At 43.1% G+C, this 24711-nt stretch overlaps 1 protein-coding gene and 1 long non-coding RNA gene across 6 annotated transcripts in view; one reads left to right on the top strand and one right to left on the bottom strand.

Annotated features, from left to right (window-relative positions):
- Positions 1–3343: 3343 nt before the first annotated feature.
- LOC140617421 (uncharacterized) lies at positions 3344–9495 on the bottom strand. Its single transcript, XR_012017655.1, has 3 exons — positions 8236–9495; positions 5998–6164; positions 3344–3781 (listed from the first exon to the last, which is right to left on the bottom strand). It is a non-coding gene; the product is annotated as an uncharacterized lncRNA (long non-coding RNA).
- Positions 9496–10240: 745 nt separating this feature from the next.
- The window catches only part of SV2B (synaptic vesicle glycoprotein 2B), a 173394-nt gene continuing 158923 nt past the window's right edge, over positions 10241–24711 (top strand). For 3 of the 5 annotated variants that reach the window (XM_072798792.1, XM_072798832.1, XM_072798803.1), the window contains exon 1: positions 10852–11075. The gene's annotated coding sequence lies outside the window, so the exon portion shown is untranslated. Of the gene's footprint in view, positions 10351–10851; positions 11076–11890; positions 12287–24711 lie in introns of those variants that run through there. The other 2 variants (XM_072798814.1, XM_072798825.1) reach the window with 2 other exon arrangements.

Here is a 24711-nt window from a genome sequence, read left to right as displayed (position 1 = left end):
AAATTGGCTTTTTATAGGGTTAAGGACTGGAAATAGTATGAGGAATTATGTGTGTAAAGATTTAGAAGAGAAAATAAGTACAAAATATTTGAGCAAATGGACAAACTTGGGTAGAATGGAAGGGGTGGGAATGGAAGTGAGAAGGAATAAAACAGGAAAGTTAGGATGGAACCAAAGTGAGGAGGAGCCAAGACTTCTATTGGAAAAAGTGTGATTTTGTGGAAAGAGCCCAGGCTTTGCAACTATATCATTATTTAACTCTTAACTCCACCACTTACTGTTTGTGTGGCTTTAGACAAATCACCTGACCATTTTAAGTTTGTTTTTTTAATCTTTACAATAAAAATAATCTGCATAACTTGCAGTGTTTTTAGGAAGATTAGCAAAATATACATAGAATGCCTTTCAAGTGGTAATCCCATGGGAAAGGCAGCTGTAATATTGATGATTATAATGGCAGGTAGGGTTAAAGGCTTTTTTTTTTTTTTTTTTAACACAGGGAGAGTAACATTTTAACATTGTTTGATGGTATCATAATTAAACCATCAAGATTTATAGAGTGATAAAGTCTAGGAAATGAACCAACAAGTCTACCAGACATCTCCAAAGCATGGAATTCATGGCCTTCTTTGGTTAATTGGCAAGTAGCAAAATGTAATGGGAATATTTAAAATCCTGTCATGAGATCATGTGGATTTCTTTCTTTCTTCTTTAAGATTTGGATTTACAATTCTGCTTTCAGGCAGACCATTACTTTCATTTATAAAATTGTTTGTTTTTTTTCTGCACTATCATGTGACATTTTCCTCCCTAAACGCCAACACCCTGAAGTCGTAAGCTCATGTGCTGGATTTTACTATGGTCAAATCTCAAGTTCCTCCCTGCCAATACAGGGAGTGGAAGAGATTCTGATTCTTTGCATCTTAAACCTTTGTCTGGTTAAAGCTGTAGCTAGAGGACTTTATCATTATCACATTATTCTTAGGCAAAGGCCCACCAAGAGTGAGCACTGGTGCTTTCAGAATGTGCTGGATTCCATGTTGTAATGTATGTTGTGACTTATCCTTTGTACCCATGAATCAATAGCTGCCTGTTGGCCTCTAGGCTCTCATCTAGTATCCTTTGTCTTTTTCAAAATACAAATTGATTGTGGATTTTCCCAGTTTTGCTCTAATTATCTTAGCCTTTGCTGTTCTAATCAAGCAGCTTAGGAGGTCACTGAACTCACATTCCAAAAATGAAAAATATGAAATGAAGGCATTCTCTACAATGCACTTGTATTATTGAAGGGAATTGTCATAATTGACAATAGTATTCTGTGGGAGGAGGATATGGAAAATTTGACAGTTGTCTTTTATGTTTCCTGAAGAAAACAAAGGCAAAAAAAGCCTTTGATTAAGTGAAACTTATCTCTTGGGGCTTGAGGAATAGAAAAGGGTAATTTAGTTTCTATAGAAAATTTTTGGTAAGAGATGTGCCTTGAATTTAAAGTAATTTATTTACATATCTGACTCAAAACAAATCTGAAAAGAAAGCTTAAAAAATGATCGTCTCTTCAGATTTTCAGTTAGAAATCAGAATTAGCATTTCTTTACCTATTAGAAAAGGATATTAACATTCATTGAAGGTAATTTCATGGCTAATATCAGCCCTAGTTTTGGAATGAGTTAGCTTAGGTCCATCTTCTGGTTTCATTATTTGCTATTATGTGATCCTTGGCAAGTTACACAACTTACCTGAAAATGGTACCTACCTCATAAAAATGTTGGGAGTATTGAGAAGTTAATATATCAATTTCTACTTTCCAGTAAGATTTTTAAAAAGATTTTATTTATTTATTTGAGAGAGAGAGAGAGAGAGAGAGAGAGCAAGCACAGTGTGGGGGGAGCAGTAGAGGGAGAGGGAGAAGCAGACTCCTCACTGAGCAGGGAGCCCAATGTAGGGCTGGGTCCTAGGACCCTAAGATTATGACCTGAGCTGAAGGCAGATGCTTAACCAACTGAGCAACCCGTTGTCCCTCCAGTAAGATTTAATAAGTAATGGAAAGCCATTAATCCTGTGCATCAACTAGAAAAAAATTTAAAAACCATATTTTAAAAAATATCTGAGGAAAGTGGAAGCAAAAAAGATGAAGTGAGCTTCCAAAAAATAGAAGTGCTCTTCCCAGGTGAGCTGAGTTTACTTTTTTCTTCCTTATGCAGATTTACTGAGTCTGACCATGGGTTGAGGAAGAGGCAGAAGGACTATACTAGGGGAAGAGAAACCAGAAGAGATTTAGACTTCCATATGGCTTGATATGCTGGTTTGAAATCTAGAGAACCCCCAAATGTCAGATAGTTTGCCTGATAGGATATTGTTGAACATCGAGTTGGGGGTACATGAAGCTAAGTGCTGGACTGAGGAGGCAGACGAAATATTTTGCAGTCTTATAGTGCTTTTGAGAAAAATTTCCCCTGGAGTCAATGTCCTAGGACAAATAAAAAGTCTCATCTTTTTTTCTCTGTTTATCTTTATTTATTTATTATTTTTATTTATTTTAAAAATTCAATTAATTAACGTATAATGTATTACTAGTTTCAGAGGTAGAGGTCAGTGACTCGTCAGTCTTATATAATACCCAGTGCTCATTACATCATGTGCCCTCCTTAATGTCCATCATCCAGTTACCCCATCCTACCCCCTACCCCTCCAGCAACCCTCAGTTTGTTTCCTATGATTAAGAGTCTCTTACTGTTTGTCTCCTTCTCTGATTTCATCTTGTTTTATTTTTTCCCCTCTTCTCCTATGATCCTCTATTTTATTTCTTAAATTCCACATATGAGTGGGTCATACAATAATTTTCTTAAATTCCACATATGAGTGGAACATACAATAATTTTCCTATGAGTGACTTATTTTGCTTAGCATAATACCCTCTAGTTCTACCCACATCATTGCAAATAGCAAGATTTCATTTTTTTGATGGTTAAGTAGTATTCCAAGAAGAGATCTCATCTTTGAGATATATAAAAACAGGAGTGAAACTAGTCTAAGTAAAGCTACTACCCAGCTCCTGGAAACTTAATTCCTAAATGGATCAAGGTGATCAACACCTCATCTTATCTGCCTAACAGGGGGCAAAGTGAACCATTCTGGAGGAAAACAAAAAGTTGTTTTCAATGATTTCTTCACATACAATAAAAAAATCAGGTTACATGCAAAGAGGCAAGAATATTTTTATTAATAATCAATAGAAAAGATAGTTAAGTAGACTAAATTATCCAAATGTTGAAGTTAGAGATTTTATTATAAATATATTAAAGAAAATAGAGGAAAAGGTGAACAAGATGGACAAAAAGAAAACTTCAAAAAAGCCTATGCAAAGTAATCAAATAGACATCTTAAAAATGTAATGTTTAGGCTTAAAAATTAAATGGGCGGGTTTAACAGAAAATTAGTCACAGCAGAAAACAAGTTAAGTGAACTCAGAGAAAAGTTAATAGTAAATATTCAAGCTAAAGCCAAAGAAGGTGGAAAAGAAAAGAAAAAAATAGTGTAATAGAAATGTAGGATGATATCTAAATGGTTTAATGATGTGTAACATATATGCTCTCTCTTTTTCATTCTTTTAAAATAATTTTTAGGGCAGCCCGGGTGGTTCAGCGGTTTAGTGCCGCCTTCACCCCGGGGCGTGATCCTGGAGACCTGGGATCGAGTCCGCGCGCGCATCGTGTTCCCTGCGTGGAGCTTGCTTCTCCCTCTGCCTGTGTCTCTGCCTCTTTCTCTCTCCCTCTCTGTGTGTCTGTCATGAATAAATAAATAAAATCTTAAAAAAACCCAAAATAATTAAAAAAAAATTTATTTATTTATTTGAAAGGAAGAGCAGGGGGAGGGGCAGAGGAAGAGGGAAAGAGAGAGAGAATCCCAAGCAGACTCTAAGCTGAGTGCAGAGCCCAATGCAGGGTTGGTCCTATTACTCTGAGCTCATGATCTGAGCTGAAAAACCATGAGTTAGGTGAGCTACCCAGTTGCCCCTATAAATTAAAAAAAAAAAAAAAAACTCAACTATTTATTTAGAGAGAGCATGAGTAGAGGGAGGGGCAGAGGAAGAGGCAGAGATCCTAAGCAGACTCCCATGCTGAGTGTGGAAGTCCAATGTGGGGCCTGATCCCATGACCTTGAGATCATGACCGGAGCCGAACTCCAGGGTTGGCTGCCAAACTAACTGATTGAGCCACTCAGGTGCCCCTAGATGTGCTCTTTCTTGATCTAAGAGCACAGGAGAGAGATAATGGGGCAGAAACAACATTTGGAAAGACAGAAGCTGAGAATTTTCTAAAACTGATAAAAAACATTAACCCACAAATTCAAGATGCTTAGAGAACCACAAACAGGATATATATGAAGAAAAATACATGAGAACATTATAATTACACTTTTGAAAGAAAATATAAAGGGAAAATATTAAAAGCAGTGAAAAGAAAGATTACTTTTGAAAAAGTGATAGCAAGACAAACGACAGACTTTTCAAATGAAAGTAGGGCAGCATGGGCAGCCTGGGTGGCTCAGCGGTTTAGCGCCGCTTTCAACCCAGGGTGTGATTCTGGAGACCCAGGATCGAGTCCCACTCGGGCTCCCTGCATGGGGCCTGCTTCTCCCTCTGCCTGTGTCTCTGCCCCTCTCTCTTTCTCTGTGTCTTTCATGAATAAATAAATAAAATCTTAAAAAAAAAAAAAAAGAAAGCATGGCAGCAGGAAAACAATGAATGACATCTGTAAAATGATTAGAGAGATTTTCATTTTCAAATTCAATACATAGTGAAAAATAACCTTCCAAAATAAAGATGAAATAAAGATATTTGGGATCCCTGGGTGGCGCAGCGGTTTGGCGCCTGCCTTTGGCCCAGGGCGCGATCCTGGAGACCCAGGATCGAATCCCACGTCGGGCTCCCAGTGCATGGAGCCTGCTTCTCCCTCTGCCTATGTCTCTGCCTCTCTCTCTCTTTCTGTGTGACTATCATAAATAAATAAAAATTAAAAAAAAAAAGAAATAAAGATATTTTATGTCAAAAAATCTGAGAGGATTGTTGTTCTCTGAAGTAAAAGGATCTCCAATAGGTGCACAGAACTCCAGAAAGGAATGAAAACCCCTAGACCTGGGAAATATGTGGCAATAGACATATAAAAATATCGAAAATTTAAAATAACAATAATAACAATATCTTATGGGTTTTTATGTACGGTTGGTTTTGAACAGCACACATTTGAACTGCATGGATTCACTTATATGCAGTTTCTTTGATAAATACAAATATATGTATATGTATTTTCTCTTCATTATGATTTTCTTAGTCACATTTTCCCCTCCATCTTAGGTTATCATAAGAATGCAGCATATAATGCATAGAACATATAAAATATGTAACAATCAAGTGTTTATGTTATTGGCAAGGCCTCCTGTCAATGGAAGGTTATTGATAGTTAAGTTTTTGGGGGAGTCAAAAGTGATACATGGATTTTTCAACTGTGTAGGTGTCCGTGGCCTTAACCCCCACATTGTTCAAGGGACAGCTAAATATATTACATATCTGGTATAACATACAAAATACATAGTAGTTTGCTACATAAAAGATTGTCCTATCAAAAGTCTTTAGCCTGACCAGTGCTTGGGACAGCTTTATTTTTATAAGAACTTCCTTCAGTCCACATTTGTCACCCCATGATAGGGATGTTATGCTAAGGCTAGTCAACCTTACTTTATAGTAAGCTTTAGGGTGTCATGTTGATATGTAAGGGTTAGGTAATAAAATGAAATTCAGTAGTCTGAGAGTATTTATTTGAAATGTATATGTAGAGAGAGACTATTGGATCAAGTTTCTGTTTTTGTATGGGAGATGAATAGCTCAGAAAATTTACTTGGACAAAGCAGCTGATATAATTACTTAAAAAGATTTAAGTCTGTTTACTAATCCTTACACTTAAAATTCAGTCACTGTAAAAAAAAATGAAAACGGGGTACCTGGGTGGCTCATTTGGTTGAGTATTTGACTCTTGATTTTGGCTTAGGTCATGATCTCGTGGTCATGGGATTGAGCCCTGCACTTTTCCTTCCATGCTGACAGTGAAGCTTGCTTGATACTCTCTCTCCCTCTCCTTCTGCTCCTCCCCCAGACTTGCATGCTCTCTCTAAAAGTAAAAACAAAAAAAATATGAAAACAGCACAAAGATTAGTAAGAATGAAGTGGAGTTAAACTTTTGTAATATTTGTATTGTTTGGGAAGTGATAAGTGAAAAGGAAAAGTGCAATTAGTTAGAGTTGCACTATAAAATCTCTAGAGTAGCTAAGTAAAGTAAAAGTACTATAAGGGAAAACAGAAAAGCAAATTGAGTGTATATACTGATTTAATGAAAAACTTTGATGATTGAGAAAGAAGGTAGAAAAAAGATCAAGAAACAATAAAAGATGGAACAAACAGAAAGCAGAAACCCTCAAATGTTTAGAAACTATGCCACATAAAAAATATAAGCATTGGAAAGAAAAAGTAAAATTTGTCTTATTCATATATATATTATATATTCACATATATATTACATTCCTTCAGATCTGAAATAATGTTAATAAGTGAATTTAGCAATGATACAAGGATACAGGATATGATGACAATATATTGAAATCAATTTACTTTGATACTAGATATAAAGTCAACATAAAAAAATTTATTCTGGTATACTAGCAACAAATAATTGGAAAATGAAGATAACGTACCAGTTACAATAGGATCAAGAGCATGAAATACTTAAAAATAGCACTAACAAAATATGTGCAAGATCTCTTCACCATAACCAATAGAATAATACTGAGAGAAAGGAAGACCTAAATAAATGGAGAGATATACATTGTAAAAGGATTAGAAGACAATGTTGTTAAGATGTCAATTTTCACCAAATTCCTCTACAGATTTAGAGCAATTCTAATCAAAATCCCATCAGGGTGTGTGTGTGTGTGTGTGTGTGTGTGTATGTGTGTGTGTGTACCTATGCCTGTGTATGTATGTGTAAATCAATAAATTTATTCTAAAATGCACGTGGAAAATCTAGAGACCTAAAGGGGCCAAGCCAATTTGGAAGAGGAACAAAGTTGGTGAGCAAACATTACCAGATTTCTAGACTTATAATAAAGGTAAACTAATTAAGACAGTATAATGTTGGTACAAGGATATGCACGTAGACCAATGGAATAGATTTGGGAATCTAGGAATAGATCTACTCTAGATGGTCATTTGATTTACAACACAGGTGCTATTGTAAACCAATTGGTAAAAGTGGTCTTTTCTATAATGTTTCTGGAACATCTGGATATCTACGTAGAAAAAGTAAACTTGGACTGATCACATTCTGTACATGAATAGTAGACCAAAATATGAAGGGTAAAACAAAAAGGCATGCCAGAAGGATAATAGGTGCTTGACCTTCAGGTAGATTGGATTTCTTAAACAGGATCCCCAAAATTATATGATTAATATTTTAATCTTAAAAGAAAAAACTGACAAATTGTATTTCATCAAAATTAAGAGAATAAAAATATAAGCCCCAAACTGGGAGAATATATTAAAACTACATATATCTTGTCAAGGGCTCATATTAAATAAATAGAATGCCTACAGATCAATAAGAAAAAGACAAGGAAACCAATAAATTGATCAGAAGACTTGAAATGGCACCTCACAGAAGGATATTCAAATGGCCAATAAGCCATTTGGAAAGGCCAACATCATTAGTCAACAAGGAAATGCAAATTAAGACTACACTGAAATATCACTATTCACCCACAAGAATGGTTAAAATTAAAAACACAATGCCGGGTAATGGAAAAGAAGTAGACTATCTGGAATTCTCTGGTACTACAGGTGGGTCTGTACTGGCACAACCACTTTGGGAAGCTGTAAGGTAATATCTATTAAAGCAAAGCATGTACTTACCCTATGACCTAGCAATTCTACTTCTGGTTGCACACCCAAAAGAAAAGTGCATTTGTCCATCATACACTTTGTTTGATGACAACTTATTCATAACATCCCCAAACAGGAAGCAACCCAAATGTCTGCCTTCAGGAGAAGGAATATAAATAACTTGTGTTATATTTGGGCAGCAAAGTACTATATAGCAATAATAAGGAATGTCCTACATATATATAATAATATGGATGAATCTCAGACGTTATTTTGAGTAAAAGAAGCTATACACAAGAAATACTCACTGAACGATTCCATTCATGTGTGGTTCAAGAACAGGCAATACTAACTGATGTTGAAAGAGGTGAGATGGGATGCCTGGGTAGCTCAGTAGTTGAGCATCTGCCTTTGGCTCAGGTCATGATCCCAGTGTCCTGGGATTGAGTCCCACTTCAGGCGCCCCACAGGGAGGGAGTCTGCTTCTCCCTCTGCCTGTGTCTCTGCCTCTCTCTCTGTGTCTGTCATGAATAAATAAACAAAATCTTAAAAAAAAAAAAGAAGAAAAGAAAGATGAGACTAGCAGTTACATCTGGGGATGAGTAGTTATTGCTTGGGAAGGCCTCCAAAGAAACTACTGGATTCTGGAACTCTTCTTTATCTTCATCTGGTTGGGGGCCACACTAATCTATATTGGGCAGATACTCTATGCCTGTGCCCTTTGCAATAGCAGCAGACAAGAGATCATGCTTTCCTATAGCTTGCAGTCTAGTGAGGAGGACAGACATTAGGCAAATAACTTTAGTAACATGTATTGGGTGCTGTGGTAGAGGACTTGGTGGTGCCTCCAGGCTCACAGAGTGGAGAGAAACTCAGTTATTCCAGGGATGCTGGGAGAGTTCTTCAAAGAACAGATGGCTCAGCTGAGAACCATTAGGCATTAGGAAAAGGAGAATGGGATGAAGAGAACATTCCAGGCAAGCTGGAACAGTGTGTGCAAAGTCCTGGAGGTGAGAGTAACACATCTACAAGCAACTGACAATTTGGTATTGTCTGAGTAGAGGAGAAAGCACGGGGTGGGGTGGGGGGAGGGCAGGGTGGCTGGCAAGTGAGTGGCCTACCCTCTGGTGACTAAATGAGATGTATTAGAAGAGTCTCAGGTTTTCTGAGACCACTGGGAAGCCGATTCGTGGTTATAGCTAGGAGAGAGTCAAGATCACGATTACATCTTAAGAAAGGGATCTAGGAGGCTGAGCAGTGGGAGCTCCTGGGGTGGTCCCGGTGAGGGACGGCGGGGGTGTGGAGTGGGGCTGGGACCCAGGAGCTGGCCAGCGGCTCACGCGGCTCACACGGGGGAACCGAAGACCTCGAGACGGTGGCTTGTGCTGGGAGGGGAAGAGAAGTCTTTCAGGACCAGCATTTCAGCACTACCAGCGAAGGAAAGCAGTCCCAGGCCCTCCAGAAGGCCAGGCACCCGGGAGGCGTTGTTCGATTCCGCCTCTGAATTTCCACTGTCATTAGGTGGCCTCTCACTTCCTCCTAGAAAGGCGCCCCGCTCCCGAAAAGAGCCTTTCACTGCAGGGTGAACTCTTCTCTGGGGGGGGTGGGGGGGTGGGGGTGGGGGCGGCGCGGGGGAGGGTGTTGGAAGGAGGGAGGCAGGTGCAGGGGTTTGTTTAAGCCCCGCTGTGTCTTCCACCTTCTTCCCACTCGCCAAAGAAGCTCCTCTCAGTTCCCCGATGAGGTACAAGGACACAGCGATTTAGGTGCATCCATTATCTGAGATACTTGGGCGATGCGGTAGCAGAGGCTTCCCCTCGCCTGGCATTGGAGTCCTGTCCCCTCTGATGGGTCCTGGTTTGGAGTTGGTGACAGAGGACGCGAAGTACGCGGCGCCCCCTCGCCCCGGGCAGGCGGGAGGACACAGCCAAGAGAGATGACGGCCAGAGGCAGTCGGGCACCAAACTCGGGACTCGAGGGATGAGAAGTTTAACATCTACGGGGCTGCAAATCCAGACAGCCCGGGGCCCCGCCGGCCCCCTTCCCCGCGATCACCCCGCCTCGAATCAGAGGGGATTTAGAAGCACCGGCTGCGGCCGCGGACGCCGCTAATGCTCAGGCCGGGGAGAGGGCGGGCGAGCATCTGAGCCGCTGCACCGAGGACCCGGCGCCGCCCGCCCTCGGAGCCCGGAGCGGGGGCGCGCTGCGTGCTGCGCCTGGGCAGGCGGCGGCGTGGGCGCCGTGATGCAGGTGTGACAGCCGCCGGCTCCTGCCTCCGCCGGGATCGCCCGCGCGCCGCGGTGGCCGGAGCTGCGGGCCGGGCCGCGCGCTCCCGCACCTGCACCCGCGCCCGCACCCGCACCCGCGCCCGCACCTGCACCCGCGCCCGCACCTGCGCCCGCCCCGGCCGCGGATCTCCCACCCAGGTAGGCGACGCGGCGGCCAGCTCGGGAGCGTGCGGGGCTGGCCGGCTGGCGACCCCGCGCGCTCCGGGGGCCTCCCCTGCTCGCCTGCGGGGCCGGCGCCCACACGCTGCCGCCTCTGGACGCTGCGTATCGTCAACGGCTCCAAAGCCGGGGGAGAGTCTTGGAAAGCGGGTGCAGAGAAGCAAGCGCTCGCCGGCCGCCCGCGGCTGCGCGCTTCCTTGAAGGCGGCGTCCCCAAGGGCTGCTTTTAAGCCCGGTTCGAACTGTGAGCGCCGTACAGTTCTGCAACTTAGGCTCCCGACGTTTGTGAAGTCCCTTTGCATGAGCTTCCCAGCCACGGCTTTTAGTTTCAATTCCATTTCTAGGTGGGTTTCGCTGCTGGCGGTTTGTTCCTAAAGAACACATGATACACATGCTTACACCTGGTGGCCCTGGGTTGGGGTTCGTGTGTGTTTCTGCGTGTGGGGGCGCCCTCCGCGGGCGTGGGGGCCGCTTCTTAGGGACACAGAGAGGGTTTGTGCAGAGATGGATCTTAGCGCAAGGAAAAGAACATGATTTGTTCTGCAGGGATGGGTGAGCAAACGCGTTTGGCCAGGGAGGAGCGAGGCACAGCCGGTTCTTCCGCAGACGGGTGTTAGACATCTCTGCTGTCGAGGGGTTCAGCAGGGCTGGGGAAACACGACCCTTGAACCGGCAATCACCAATGCAAACTAGCTCCGTTTCAAGGTAACTTAACGTCCCTTTTGGGCTTCGCTAAGAGCAGCTGAGTGGGGTGGGTGCAGGGGGATCCCTGCTTGTTTTCTTCAAGCCTGTTTGAAAGGGAAATGCGGGTGGCCTTGGGATTCAAGGAGTGGCAGGTGAGGGGTGAGAGATGTGTGTAGGGGGAAGAGGTGGGCATTGCAGCCAGCTCAGCAGTTGTTCTGCTGCACTGGACCTCTTCTATGTTTCTGTTTTCTGCCCTTTCCAGAAGAGGTGGCTCGTCTTGCTTGCTCCAGTCAATGCAGCAGATCCAGTAGAGGCTCATTCTGCATCTTTCTTGAGTCAGCAAATACTCACCGAGCACCTAGTATGTGTCAGAGGCTGGATTAGTCCTTGGGGATGCAGAGATGAGGAAAACAAAGTTTAGGTTTTCCAGAAGCTCACACCTGGTGGGGGAGAAACACCTGTAATAATCGAGTGTGATGAGCTCAATCATGCAGGTGTGAGGAAAGAGTGGCGGGAGCAAAGAGGAGGAAGGAATTCATTGTGCCAGGAGATTATTTTTAAAACGAAGCCCTCACAGATGAGGTAGGGCGTGGATTTCAGTAGAGCTTGGGTCCCTCCCTTGGTCCTTTGGTCTGTGAGTGACCCACATGACTATTCCACCCCATCAGCATCATAGCTACTGGGTGGGCAGAGCTGTACAAGTCATGACAGGGCTGGCATTTGCAGTGCATGACCAGATCCCAGTAGACACACACACAAGAGTGCACCCAATGCAGGTCAGGTTTTTTTTTTTTTTTTTCTCCTTTTAAAAAAATTGATTGTTTTCCTAAATTCCAGGACCAAGAAGGTTTTGAAGCAGTACTTCGCAAAGGCAAGGATTCTGGAAAATTCTGAGGGATTTTTTCAGAGCAGATGAACTTCTGCTTTCTTCCCCCTTGGGTCCCTGACCTGTCTGTACTTGTCTCAGCCCAGTTCAAAGGGAAAGCTCTGACCATGATTATGTCTAAATGGGTGGGAAGGAAACCTAAAGCTATTACTACCAATCTACTCTCTGAGAGATGAAAATCCAAACTAATGGATGTTTTGTCTTGCATAAAACTGTAGTAGGGGATGAAATATGATAAAGCTCTTGTGTTATGCGTGTTTACTAGAGCTGCATATCACATGCATTCGGTAATCTAAACCATCATTAAGGTGTTTGAAAAGCAGGCTTGATGGACAAACAAACCTAGGTGAGTATCTTGGGCAAGTTACATAGCCTCCTGTTAGGCTTTACTTTTCTGATCTGTAACATGGAGATAACAATAGAGTTGTTATACGTATTGCATAGTAGGTGCTTACAAAATATTTGTTCATTGTTAAATGATTTTTGGACATAAACTGCTTGGCACAAAGTCGATGCTCAAGAAATTGCAGTCCTTTATTGAGTACCTACTATGTGTCAGTGACTGCTTTATGTGTGGGGAATGCAGAAATGAACTAAATGAAGCCCCTATGCTCAAGGAGCTTAGTGTGTGTGTGTGTGTGTGTGTGTGTGTGTATGCAAATAGATAACAAATAGCTAAATAACTAGATAGTGAATCAGCCAACGATACATTATAATGGAGAGAAATAAAGCAGGGTAAGAGGAATGAAGAGTGCTGCCAAAGGGTGCGGTGAGGATTGTTATTTTTTAATGCAGCCTAGTCAGGGAAGGCTTTGCTGATAGGTGACATTTGATCAGATCCCTTGGGGAAGTGAGGGAGTGAGCTAGCCAGAAGCTGAGAAGGAGCATTCTGGACAGAGAAATAGCACCTGCAAAATCCCTGAAACAAGAGAGATGTGTTCATAGGAAAATCAGAAAGGAAGCCAAGGAGGCTGTGGTTGAGTGAGAGAGGTGTAGGACTCAAGATAGGACAGGTGACATGGCAAGGTCACTGGGGTATTGCCTCTTATTATTTGTATTTGTCACTAAGTTTATGTCCTGAGCTCTTATTTTAAGAATTGGCTTAAATCCTACACTCTATGTTTAGAAGAAGGTTGGTTGGTAAACGTTAAGTTCCTGTGGTCACTCAGAGCATAAGTCAGTGTAGTAAGTGGAGGCATAAATTTTTGCATGGTGACAAATGGCACAGGGATCAGGAAGGCAGTGCAAACAGTGTACAGGTATCTTTCATCCAGATCAAGTATTTGTGATCCTTTGAACCTGAACATCATGTTTGTTTCCTCCCCGACCCCACCCCCGTAAAGAAAGAAAGCATCATCTTTAGTGAATAGTCCTGCAGATTTCTTTTTAGCTCTTTGTTGTCTCAGAGGATAATTAATAGTTTCTGTGGTTGTGGAAAGGTGTTGGGGTTAACTGGAAATATACTGACCTTTGGTGTCTCATGGAACGCATTTACCTAGTGTCATATGATGAATTTATTTGAGACTTTTATAGTTTGTATGAAGACTCTAGTTTGCTGCTCTGCCCTTTTGAGACTTTGTTCCTCTACAGATTTGAGAGCTCCATCCCATAACCATTCGTGGTGTAGTAGGGCAATCGCAGTGTGTTCTATGGACAGAAATGGGGCTGGATGCCTGAGAACCTTGTTAAAGTTTCTGTGAAATAGGATATCATGTGGCTGGGTCACTGTTAGGGAGGCTGGCAGGATTTCTCTCAAGATGCCTCAGAAGGTGACATTTATCATGGCGAATGTCTCCAACTAAGGTCTGGCTTTTAGTTTTGCTGCCCTGCAAACCCGGTCTGTCACTTCTGGGCCATATCCTAGTGACCTTGCTCACCTGCACACGACTCTACTGATTTGTAATGGTTGAGACAAACTATATGGCATGGCTACTAGGTCTTCCTGCAGACTCCCCTTCATGAAGTCTAACTCTTAAGGAGGAAGTTTCCCAAAAGCACGTACTCAGAGCAAAGCAGCTTAGATGACTACCCTAGGGATTGATCACACACATTAGGGTTGATATTGTCAATGGGACTACAGAAGAAACCTCCCTAAAAGCAACCATTTATTATTTTCTCACATGTCTATGGGTTGGCCGGGCAGTTTGCAGATCTGGGTTATGCTTGGTTGATCTCAGCTGGATTTGCTCATTTGATTTTGGTCTGCTGATAGAGGGGTGGAAGGCTGGCTGCTTTAGGATGACCTCAGCTGGGATGACTCAGCTCGGCTCCATGTGATCTCTCATTCCTCAACAGGTGAGTTGGCATGTTCATGTGGTAGTGGCAGGAGTTCGAGAGACAGTGGAAACCTGCATAGCCTAAACTTACAGCTGGCACACTATCATTTCATCCTTGTCTATTGGCAGGGTATCACAAGGCTAGTGTAGAGTGAGGGAGCAGGGAATAAACTCCACTTCTTGATGAGAGGAGCTACTTAGTCGCATTGCAGAGTATGGATACAGGGAAGGGAAGAATTAGGAGTATTTTTGTGATCAATCTACTATGGGGACCTTAATAATTAAAGTCCTCTGGCTAAGTCTCCTTTTCTTCTGAACTCTGTTTAAATGGGAAATGCCTGCAACTGGCCGTTTTTCTTTTCTTCTCTGTTTCCATGGCTAATCAACTTTGGACATATATACCTTTAGATAGTCATTTATTCAGCAGATGTTCGTTGAGTGTTCTCTGTATGTCAGGCATGTTATAGGTAGGGGACACAGCAATAAAAATACAACATCTATCCTCGTGAAACATTTATTCTAGTTGGGGGAGATAAATAATATGAAAGTAAATAAGTTAATGTGTAATGTTAGAACATCAAGCGGGGAAGGGAGGGTGGGGAGTGCCTGGTTGAGTGGGGGGTTGAGTAGATGGTGGGCATTTTATAGCAAGTGGGCAGGGTGACATGAAAGAACTGAAAGAGTGAGCCAGATTGGTATCTGAGGAAAGATTTTTTTAGGCAGAGGAAGCAACAAGTGTGAAGGCCTGAGGCAACAGAGTACTAGTACGTTCTGGAAACATCAAGGAAACTTAGGAAGAAGGAACTGAGAGAGGGTGAACATGGTAGAAGTTGAGATCTGATAAATAGCAGGGAGCTAAGCAGTACATAGTCTTGTAGGGCCTTGTATGGACTTTGACTTTTGCTCTGAGCAGGATGGGAAGCCATTGGAGAATTTTGAGCACTGGTTGCCATGATCTGATTTATGTTTTACAATGATCACTTGAGATTTAGAACTTATAAATGACGCTAGGGGGTCAAGAATGAAAACAGGGAGAGCAGCCAGGAGGCTACTATAGTTCTTCAGGCAAGAGGTGGTTTGGACTAGAGTGGAGAGTGATGATGGTGAGAAGTGATCAAATTTTGGATATATTTGATAGTGGAGAAGACCACATTTGCTGATTGGTAGATTTACGGTATGAGAGAAAGAAAGGAGCCAAGGATGACTCCACATATTCTGACTTGAGCAACTGGAAGAAGTAGCCCTTTACTAAGATGGAGAAGGAACAGTCATGGGGTTCAATGGATGTCCAATGGGAGATGTTAAGTAGATAGCTATATATGTGAGTCTAGAGTTGAAGGAAGGGGTTTGAGCAAGAGACACAAATTTGGGTGTCATGAATACGTTATTTATTTGTCCTTCAGAAAACCAATTATTGCTGTATCACCAGTGCCCAGAATGATGCCTAGCATATAGTATGTGCTCAATGAATATTTTTTGAATGAATGAGTGAATGAATCAATGGAACAGTTTATTCACTGGAGGTGACTGCATGTTGTTGCTTCAGTGGATCTTGAAGTGTAACTCTCTGAAGTTATTCCCTTTCTTTCCAAGGTCTTGTGGGAGCCTTATTGTGGATCTCATGGGCTAAAAACAGACTTTAGATACAAAGGCTTCAATTGCTTATATCTTACAGAAAGCAATATGTGGTGACAGTAAGAAAGAGAAATAAGTGGAAGCCAAAAAATAGATCATACTTTCAAAAAAAGGAGACAAGATCTTCCAGAGAGAGGTGGCTGAAATTCAGGGGTGTGATGTTCTTTGGTTATTATTGTACTGCTCTCAATTTAAGATTAAGCAGGAGCAGGGAAGAATCTTGAAAAAGGGAGAGATTTATTTAAATCAATTTTATGCCAAGTGAGAGAGAGTCACCAGCTCGCTTGAAAAATCCCACATCTACAGCATCTTGCATAATGTGTTCCTGTTTATAAAAGGAGAGAAGTAGGCAATGGTTTTATTGCAAAGGGGGAAGGTTAGACTGACTTCAGTCTCAAATTCTGGGTGCTATCCATTTCTTTCCCATGGTGTGGCTAGATATGTGTGAGGGCGAGTTTTGTTTGCAATGATACTGAGAAGGAGGGAATGAAAAAAGTAGGTACTACCATTGGAAGTGGTTTCCTCTGTGTGTGTGTTTGTGTGTGTTTGAGAGAGAGGGGGAGAGAGAGAGTGTGTCAATAGTAGGGAGGAAAAACAATTGAAGCCCAAAAGGAAGTAAGAGAAAGATAGCAACGCGGCCTTCATTTTTTTGTGTGTTTGTAATAAGCCTGACCACATGGGGCATAGGATGGAGCAGTGGGGTTTGGAATCAGACAACCTGGTTTTAGCTCAATTGTCATTACTTTCTTTTTTTAAAGATTTTTTCTTTATTTTTGCGTGCACAGATGCATGCAAGAGAGACAAGGAGAAAGAGAGAAATGAGCAAAGGGAGGGACAGAGGAAGAGAGAGAGGGCAGAGGCAGAAGCAGACTCCTTGCTGAGTAGGGCTCGATCCAAGGATCCTGAAATCATGTGGGTCATCTATCAGTGGTAGATGCTTAACTGACTGAGGCACAGGCACCCAAACCTCATTACTTTCTAACTGTGTGAACTTGAGCAAGTTATTTAATTTCTCTGAGCCTTGGCTTCCTCATTTGTAAGATGATGATGATGATGACAATGATGGTGATATTAATGATGGTAGTGATGGTGATGATGGTGACAATAGTGGTGATGATGATAGTAATAACATGTAAGTACTCTGCAGTTCCTTTCATGCTCCTGGACTTGGAAATACATTGGTCGAATGTTAATTAAGTGATCACCATATCTTTAAGTCCCTGTGTTAAGAGAAAATTGAGAACCTGTCATTTAATGTTACCAGTGCTATTGAGAGGATTATTTGCATTGGGTTCATGCTATTCAAAATAAGGCAAGTGACTAATAATCAGCCTTATGGGCTGGAGATTTCCAAATGCCTCAGAAGGAAGCCAACCTTCTATTCTCTGCAGTAAACCAACCCCACTAGCTCAGCTCAATAATATCCTATAGTTTGTTGGAATTCCAGGATGAAAATTTGAGTCCCTTGGATTATGTAGATGCAGAAACTGTCCTCCCAGATGCCTCCAGGCATTGTTCCTCTGAAATCTACCCCATGGTGTCTTCTACTGGAAAAATCTACTGTTATCTCTGTGCCAGGGACATAGTGAGCATGCCCTAGATATAGATTAGATACCTGAATGAGTAAATACTGTTGTGGTTGTTCTCTTGGCTGAACTTCTTCCTGGTGATTCTTCACTTGCCTGGGCAAGAAATGACAGCGTAAGTGACAGTGATGAGCTAAGTCTTCAGCACTAATAGGTACTCAGCAGCTAATGGTGTCTCTTTCCCCAACCTCTGTGCCTTTGCTGCCATTCCAACCTCTTCTAGATCAAGTATCCTACACTCAACTTTCCCTTGGAACTCTCGGATCCATCAGCAGCAAAGGCCAAATCTCCTTTGCTGTCCTGATTATTTATGACAGCTCACCCAACAGTGTTGCCTGTCCTAGCAATGAAGATCCACATCATGATTCCCACCACACAGAAGGAGGTCCTATCAGATCTTCCTGTTTTTCTATAGAAACTCCTGCTCACCCAATTTCTGTTCTCTTTTCAGAGCTTGCTTCTGCCTTGGGTGGCAGGGGAGAGAGTAACATTAACTTTTTTTCTCCAAAAGGCGTTTGAAAATTCTCCTTTCACTGGTGACTGCAGAACTCCTCAGAAATAGAAATGAACTGCACCACTTTTAGAAGTTAGATCATATAGGCCGCGTCCTTTCTCCCACTTCCATCTTACAGATGGAAAATGTGAGGCCCAGCAAAAAAGAATTCACAGAGAAAAGTACCCTTGGAGACATGGAGGAACTACCTCATTTCCTTCTTGTCCAGCTCTGCAACGATGCAAGAGGAGGCACTTTTGCTAGACCTCTGGAGCCTTTTCGAATCACAGATGCCTGAATCCGGAAGCTGGCTATTTAAGCTGGGGGCTCGGTGTCCTTCTCTGTTTCCATGCCGACTGCAGATGACACATGTATTGGCAGGAGTTCTGGGCACCTAACATCTAAGCAGAGAAGGGTATAGGTTTTCAAGGTCTTCCCATGACAGGAAACTGCAGATGAATCCCTGTCCATGGATAAACATGCCCTCATTCCTCCCAAGGATGCAGGTTTTGTTTTAGTGGCTATTTAACAGACATCTTCCTTTTTGGGTCCAGAGCAAGTCCAAAGCAGTGGAAGGACTTTCTTGAACTACAGGGTCTTAGCATTTCCAAGCCAAAGAGATCTCAGAACACAGGAATCTCAACTCCTTGAGTTGCATTCACTGCTTATTATAGGGAGAGGAGTGGAAGTCCTCCTCCTGTGCAAAGTGGGAAGCTGAGTCTAGAGAAGAAAATGACTTATCTAAGGTCCTGCAGTAAGTTAATGAAGGCAAGAGGATCAGAGCCCAGTCAGGCTTGCAGCAACATAAGTTCGCCTGAGGGTAGGGACCTGGAGAGAACAAAAAAATAGGTTCTGGTTCCCTTCATTATTATGCTTAGAAATCCTCCCAAACAGCACAGCTAGTTTTCCCAGGCAGGTGGGTCCCTGGTTAGCCCCCTCAATGGTTTCCTCTGAAAAGTTCCCTGGGATTTCCCCTTCCGGCCTCCAAAGCCCAGGCCCAGGGCTGCTCTTTCTCGGCCTGTGGCCCCTGCTCTCTTGCCATGCCCAGGATCTGACCATGGCCTTGGATCTGATCTGGGGTGCAGCAGATGACAATAGAGAGAGGGGTAGAACTCAGCTGGCACGTGGGTGGCTTTGAGGGAGAGGAAATGGCCTTGTTGGGGGGGTGGCTTGCTTCAGGCAGAGTGCTGGTCCCAGGGATGAGGCTGGAAAGCTCATGGCAAAGGCAGGAGCTCCTGATCTTGGAGGCTGAAGGGACTTAGTTCCACTCTTACCCCTATGATGAGTGATGAACACACCCCACTCATGCTTGCTTGAATGTCTATGGGTTAAATGCAACCACTTGAATTTTTTTAAAAGCAAAGCATAAAAATTAATCTTTAAGGAAAGGGAAGCTATAGGATTACTGTAAAAGCAGTAGCTTAAAAATTAAAGTGATAGAATATGAGTTACAGGAGAATTGTCATAAGCAATATGGAAGCAGGATGTGGTGCTGAGCCAAGTCCTTTTCTTTTGCATGATGCTGGCCAATCTAATGGGTGCCCCCATTAGATGCTATGTCTCTTGGAGGTTCCTCTAGCGGTCTGATCATGTGAAAATAAGAATGATTATTCTGCATTGAATTTTCACAATTTCTATGAAGTAGGGATGTATTGCATTTTATGGTGGAGTAAACTGAGGTTCAGAGAAGTTAAATGACTTGCCCAAAGTTTAGTATCCACTAAAGGTCAGAGTGGATTCAAATGCAAAGCTGCCTCATGGTCTAGAACATCTTCTTTGGCTTGTGCTGTGGTCCCTCCTCACCACATCCATGAAGGCATGTTAGGTGGGGCTCTGGGCCTCAACCCACTACCCAGACTTAGCTTCTTCCACTCTGATACCATAACTCACTGTCTTATAAAGGGACTTTGCTAATACCTGATAGTACCACATGGGCTTAACCCAGGCACTGAATCCAACCTGCTTCCCAGCCTGTGGAGCTGGTTTCCTACATTCATATGTCCATCTGCCCTCCTGCAGGCTTGTTCTCAGGGTCATCACTTACCTGTAGGTGGAGATGTTTAACTTTGGAAAGGGTCAAACTTCAAGTGTCCTTGATGGTTAATGGGCCCTAACTCAGTGCTCTGTGGCTCATAACTGAGTTTCTTCTATTACTTTAAAACCAATGTCCTGTATTCCCTAAGGATGAGGTGAGAGAAATCTGCTTGTTTTCCTCTGCATAATCAGATTTCATTTATTCTGGATACTAACATTGGGTGTGGACCCATACCCAGATCATGTTCTTCTGTAGATGTCTATCCAGCTACTGCCATGTTTTAGGCTTCATTGCTTACATTTTTCTCTTATTGAAAGAGTATCTGTTTTCTCAGTCTAGAACTTTTCATCCTCTGGAAGTGGGGTCTTTGAGATTTGTCCCAGGTGTATCATGTGCCCCAAAACAAGCTCCAGGGCCCTGCCACTCAAAGTATGGGCCCTGAACCAGTAGCAGCAGCATCACTTGGGAGCTTGTTAGAAATATAGTATTTTAGGCTCCACCCCAGACCTGCTGAAACAGAATCTGCATTTTACTGAGATCTCCAAGTGATTTGTCTGCACAGCTCACAATATCTCCATACCACTTTTTCCTGCTTCAGAGCTCACATGGTCGTATACTCTTGGCCCTACACCTCTGTCTCATCAGGGAAGCAGTACCATGACTTGAATAGGGCCTGAGTTTCCTCTGTTGGCTTGGTCCTACAAGGGCTGCAGTTCCTGGGCTATGCCATTGGGGAGTTCATTGATTAATACCTTGAGCCCAAAGTGAGAAGGTGATATCACAGAGGTATATACTGAGTGAATGTTTGTGGAAGCACAAACTCTAAGCAGTTGCTGTTGCTATGTGAGGAAAGAATACTGGGGGCCAGGAAAGCTATTGGAGTGGGTGAAGGGATATTGCTTCATTGGACCCTGAAGGATGGGTAAGAGTTTTCCAGATGGTGGTGGAGGGATGGGGGGGGGGGGGAAGAAGGGGATTCCTGCAAAGATAGTTTGCAGAATGACATACAGACACGCAAGTGCTTGGTTGATTTGGGAATAATAGGAAGTAATAGGCATGTGTGGCTAGAGCATGGAGTGTGAAGTGGTTTGGGTCAGGGGGTGGAAGATGGGGAGAGAGGGATGGGGAAGAGAAGTTTGCTGGGAAGTGTTGTGGACACCCACTGGAATCTCTTGGGTGGGGGGCTGTCTAAAGATTATCAGGTGTGCCAAGGAGGAAAAAGCTCAGGAACGACTGAGATACATAGAGGAGCTTATTGTCTTGGCTCCTCAAAATGGTCTTCTGAGTAATGAGATAACTGCTCAACTGTTCTATGCTGCGGACACAAGGCTTGGCTCTGTGTGAATTGAGTGGATCAGAAGTCCGATATGGGCTCTATCACAGACATCCATCCAATTAGAGAAATAGCAGCCTTGGAAACTGTGACTGATGTCTTGGAGATGCTTTAAGGTACAGAAAGACCCAAGAGAGTATGGATAGTATTTAAGAAATATAGAAAAGCCCTTAGACCACAGTTGTGCAGAACAAAAGGAGTAGAATTTTCAGTTTCCCGCATTTGAAAAAGCTTGAGTTACTATTTCTGAGACAGTTGCCTGATTACATGATTCCAACCCATAACTCCTCCAAGAGTTACTAGTTAGAGGTTTCCCCTCTTTCACCTTCTTGTCACCATTTTAAGTATATTAAACCACATTACTGATAATCTAGAAAACTGGGAAAAGAAGAGGGAAACCCACCTGTAATCCCATCAGCTATGTAGGAATTTTGAGTTATTTTCTTTATTTAGAAATAACTGTTAATTATGCAGTTTTTGGAACCCTGTGGCAGAGACTGGAAAGCTCTTCATCAAACACACCTGGTTCCTTGTCTTCCGGGGCACACAAACCACATCTCCCAGCTTCCTTTGCAAGTGGGTGTGGCCAAGTGACAGATCCCTGGTCTGTAAACTTCCACAAGCTCTTCCAGGCCCTTTCCCCATCCTGCCTGGGGCTGTCTCATGTGCAAGAAATAAACTCTGCCTATATTAAAACACCAACAGACATCATAGAGTTCATTTGTTACAGTGGTTCGCCTACCTTCACCAATACAGACCCTGGAATTGCAATTTACTGTTTTTTTTCCAGAAGCTTATGGAAACATTGTGAAAGATCAAGAAGAGAGTTTCTTGACAACATGAAGATTAAAAAGCTGCCCCCTGGGGATCCCTGGGTGGTACAGCGGTTTAGCACCTGCCTTTGGCCCAGGGCGCGATCCTGGAGACCCAGGATCGAATCCCACGTCGGGCTCCCGGTGCATGGAGCCTGCTTCTCCCTCTGCCTATGTCTCTGCCTCTCTCTCTCTCTCTCTCTCTGTGTGTGACTATCATAAATAAATAAAAATTAAAAAAAAATACTTAAAAAAAAAAAGCTGCCCCCTGGGTTGACTATTGGGTGACCTGTTTTTGAAGAGCTCCTTCAGTATAGGGAATGGTATGGGTTAAACATCAGTGTTCCCTCTGGTGACTATTCCAGGAACATATATACTCTGAAAAGTCTAAAGTTCCATATTTTCCCTTTCCTTCTCTCATTGTTTCTGACTTGTGCAAAATGATGGAGCTATCTTGTAGAATTCATTTTTAAAAAGATTTAATTTGGGGTGCCTGAGTGGCTCAGTCAGTTAAGTGTCTGCCTTTTGCTCAGGTCATGACCCTCTTTTGCTCAGGTCCTGGGATTGAGCCCCAGGTCAGGTTCTCTGCTCAGCAGGTAGTCTGGTTCTCCCTCCTCCTCTGCCGGCTACTCCACCTGCTTGTGCGCTCTCTCTGTGTCAAATAAATAAATAAAATCTTTTAAAAATTTAAAAAATAAAAGATTAAAAAAATAATAAAATAAAAAATAAAAGATTTTATTTTTATAGAGCAGTTCTAGGTTCACAGCAGAGGTGAGAGGAAGTTACAGAGAGTTTCCATGGGTACCTGCCCCTACACATGCAGAGCCTCCACTGTTGGCAGCCTCCCCCACCAGAGTGGTGCCCGTGTTACCACTGATGAGCCTATACTGACACATCATAATCCCCTGCAGGCCATAGTGTACCTTAAAATTCAGTTTTGGTGTGGTACATTCTATGCCCCATATAATTTTTTTAAAAGATTTTTTGAAAGGGGAAGTGCCCTGGATTACAGAACCAAGAAAGGTTCTTGGTTCTTGAAGAATATGGGGAAGGTGTAGCATCTTGACCTTGGGGTGCTGGAGGGTTAATCTATCAGTTTACCAAAAGGGTTAGAAAACAAGAATTTGCAAAAGAAGGTGGGAGTGCTTCCCATTTCTGTTGTGTGTGCTTGGGATTGCTCTATATTTGGATGATGACTGTCTCGTTTGAGGGTTAATCCTCTTTGTCTGAGTCATCCAGCCGGGGGATTAACTGCTTTAAACTCCAAGCCTCACTGGCCCTGACAATGTGAGCTTTATGTTGCCAAGAACCAGGGCTTCCAGGGGTCAATTTCTGTTGACCCAGCACACAAGGCTCCTTTGTGGTTATTTATTCCAACCCCTTAGTGCTATAGAGGGAGATACCGAGGCCCCGCAGGGGAAGTAACTGATTATTTCCTGTAGCGGATCTGTGACCAGAACCGTTTCCAGTCTGGAGATCTCCTTGGTTCTGTGCTCGTTTCTGATGAAGGGTTCAGGAAAACTAGCTTAGCTGAGAGAGTCAAATAGTGGATCCGTGGGAGAGCCCCAGTGCTGATGGAAATTCGGTATTTTTCTGGAAAAGTCTCCAGTCTGTCTGTGAAAAGTCCAGCCTGCTACCTTGCTAACAGGTGGGCTACTTAGAAATCTCCATGGGACTGAGTCCCCCCCAACCACTTTCTGGCTTTGCGTACTGGGCTCAAGATTCCAATTCTGAGATGAAGGACATCTGGCTGGCCCATACCCCAGGGTACCCTTGCTATAAATCGCACATGAAGTGAGGGAAGGGAGGGTTCTCAGAGGAAAACTGAGGACTGTCACAAAAGCAGACCTGGTTGCTGGCCAGGCAGTCCCCACAGTCCCCACAGATGGCCACCATACACCCTCTTGCTGACATAAGGATTCCTAAATGTTAGCTTTGTGGGTGAGTGTCAAAGACTTTGAGAATCTGGCTATGTTTCCATCTTTCCTTCCTCTTCAGAGGGCTTCCGGTTTTCATAACCATGTCCTTGCTTGCCATAATCTTGCATGTTAAGAATTAAAATGTGCAAAATTCAAAGATGGATTCCCCTTCCCCCTTAAATCCTTTTTACATTGATTTATTCAGTGAGCATTTATTGGCTGCCTGCTGAGCTGGGCACTGGGATTAGTGGTAGGCAAGGAAGACATAAGCCGTGCCCTCTGAATGGCTATTTTGTCCGTAATTTGAAGACCTGTAGGCACCACTGCTGCTTGCCAGGGATACTAAGTTCAGTTAAAGAAAGTGCATTGTTGAATCACATCGATGACATTATTCTGCCAAAGAATGTGACTCTGCATTCTTTGTGTGCATAGAAATCCTTGGAAGACAATGAGTAAAAACATCCATCTTGGGATCAAACTGCCTGCTCCCTGAGGCTAGGAGAGAGTGGGTGGCCTGTGTTTGGGCTGCTTCTGTTTGCAGGGTGAATGGGAAGTGCCACCAGGGCTGCTTTGTTGTTGGGTGGTGTTTGAACACCGGACAGCGTATTGCTTTGCTCTTATCAGGTTATTTGTACAATCCCAGCAGCTGGCAGTTGTGTAATAATTTTCAAAAGAAAAATCC

The sequence above is a fragment of the Canis lupus genome, chromosome 2, assembly GCF_048164855.1.
Source record: "Canis lupus baileyi chromosome 2, mCanLup2.hap1, whole genome shotgun sequence".
Lineage (NCBI taxonomy): Eukaryota > Metazoa > Chordata > Mammalia > Carnivora > Canidae > Canis > Canis lupus.
This window is presented reverse-complemented; position numbering and strand designations above follow the sequence as displayed.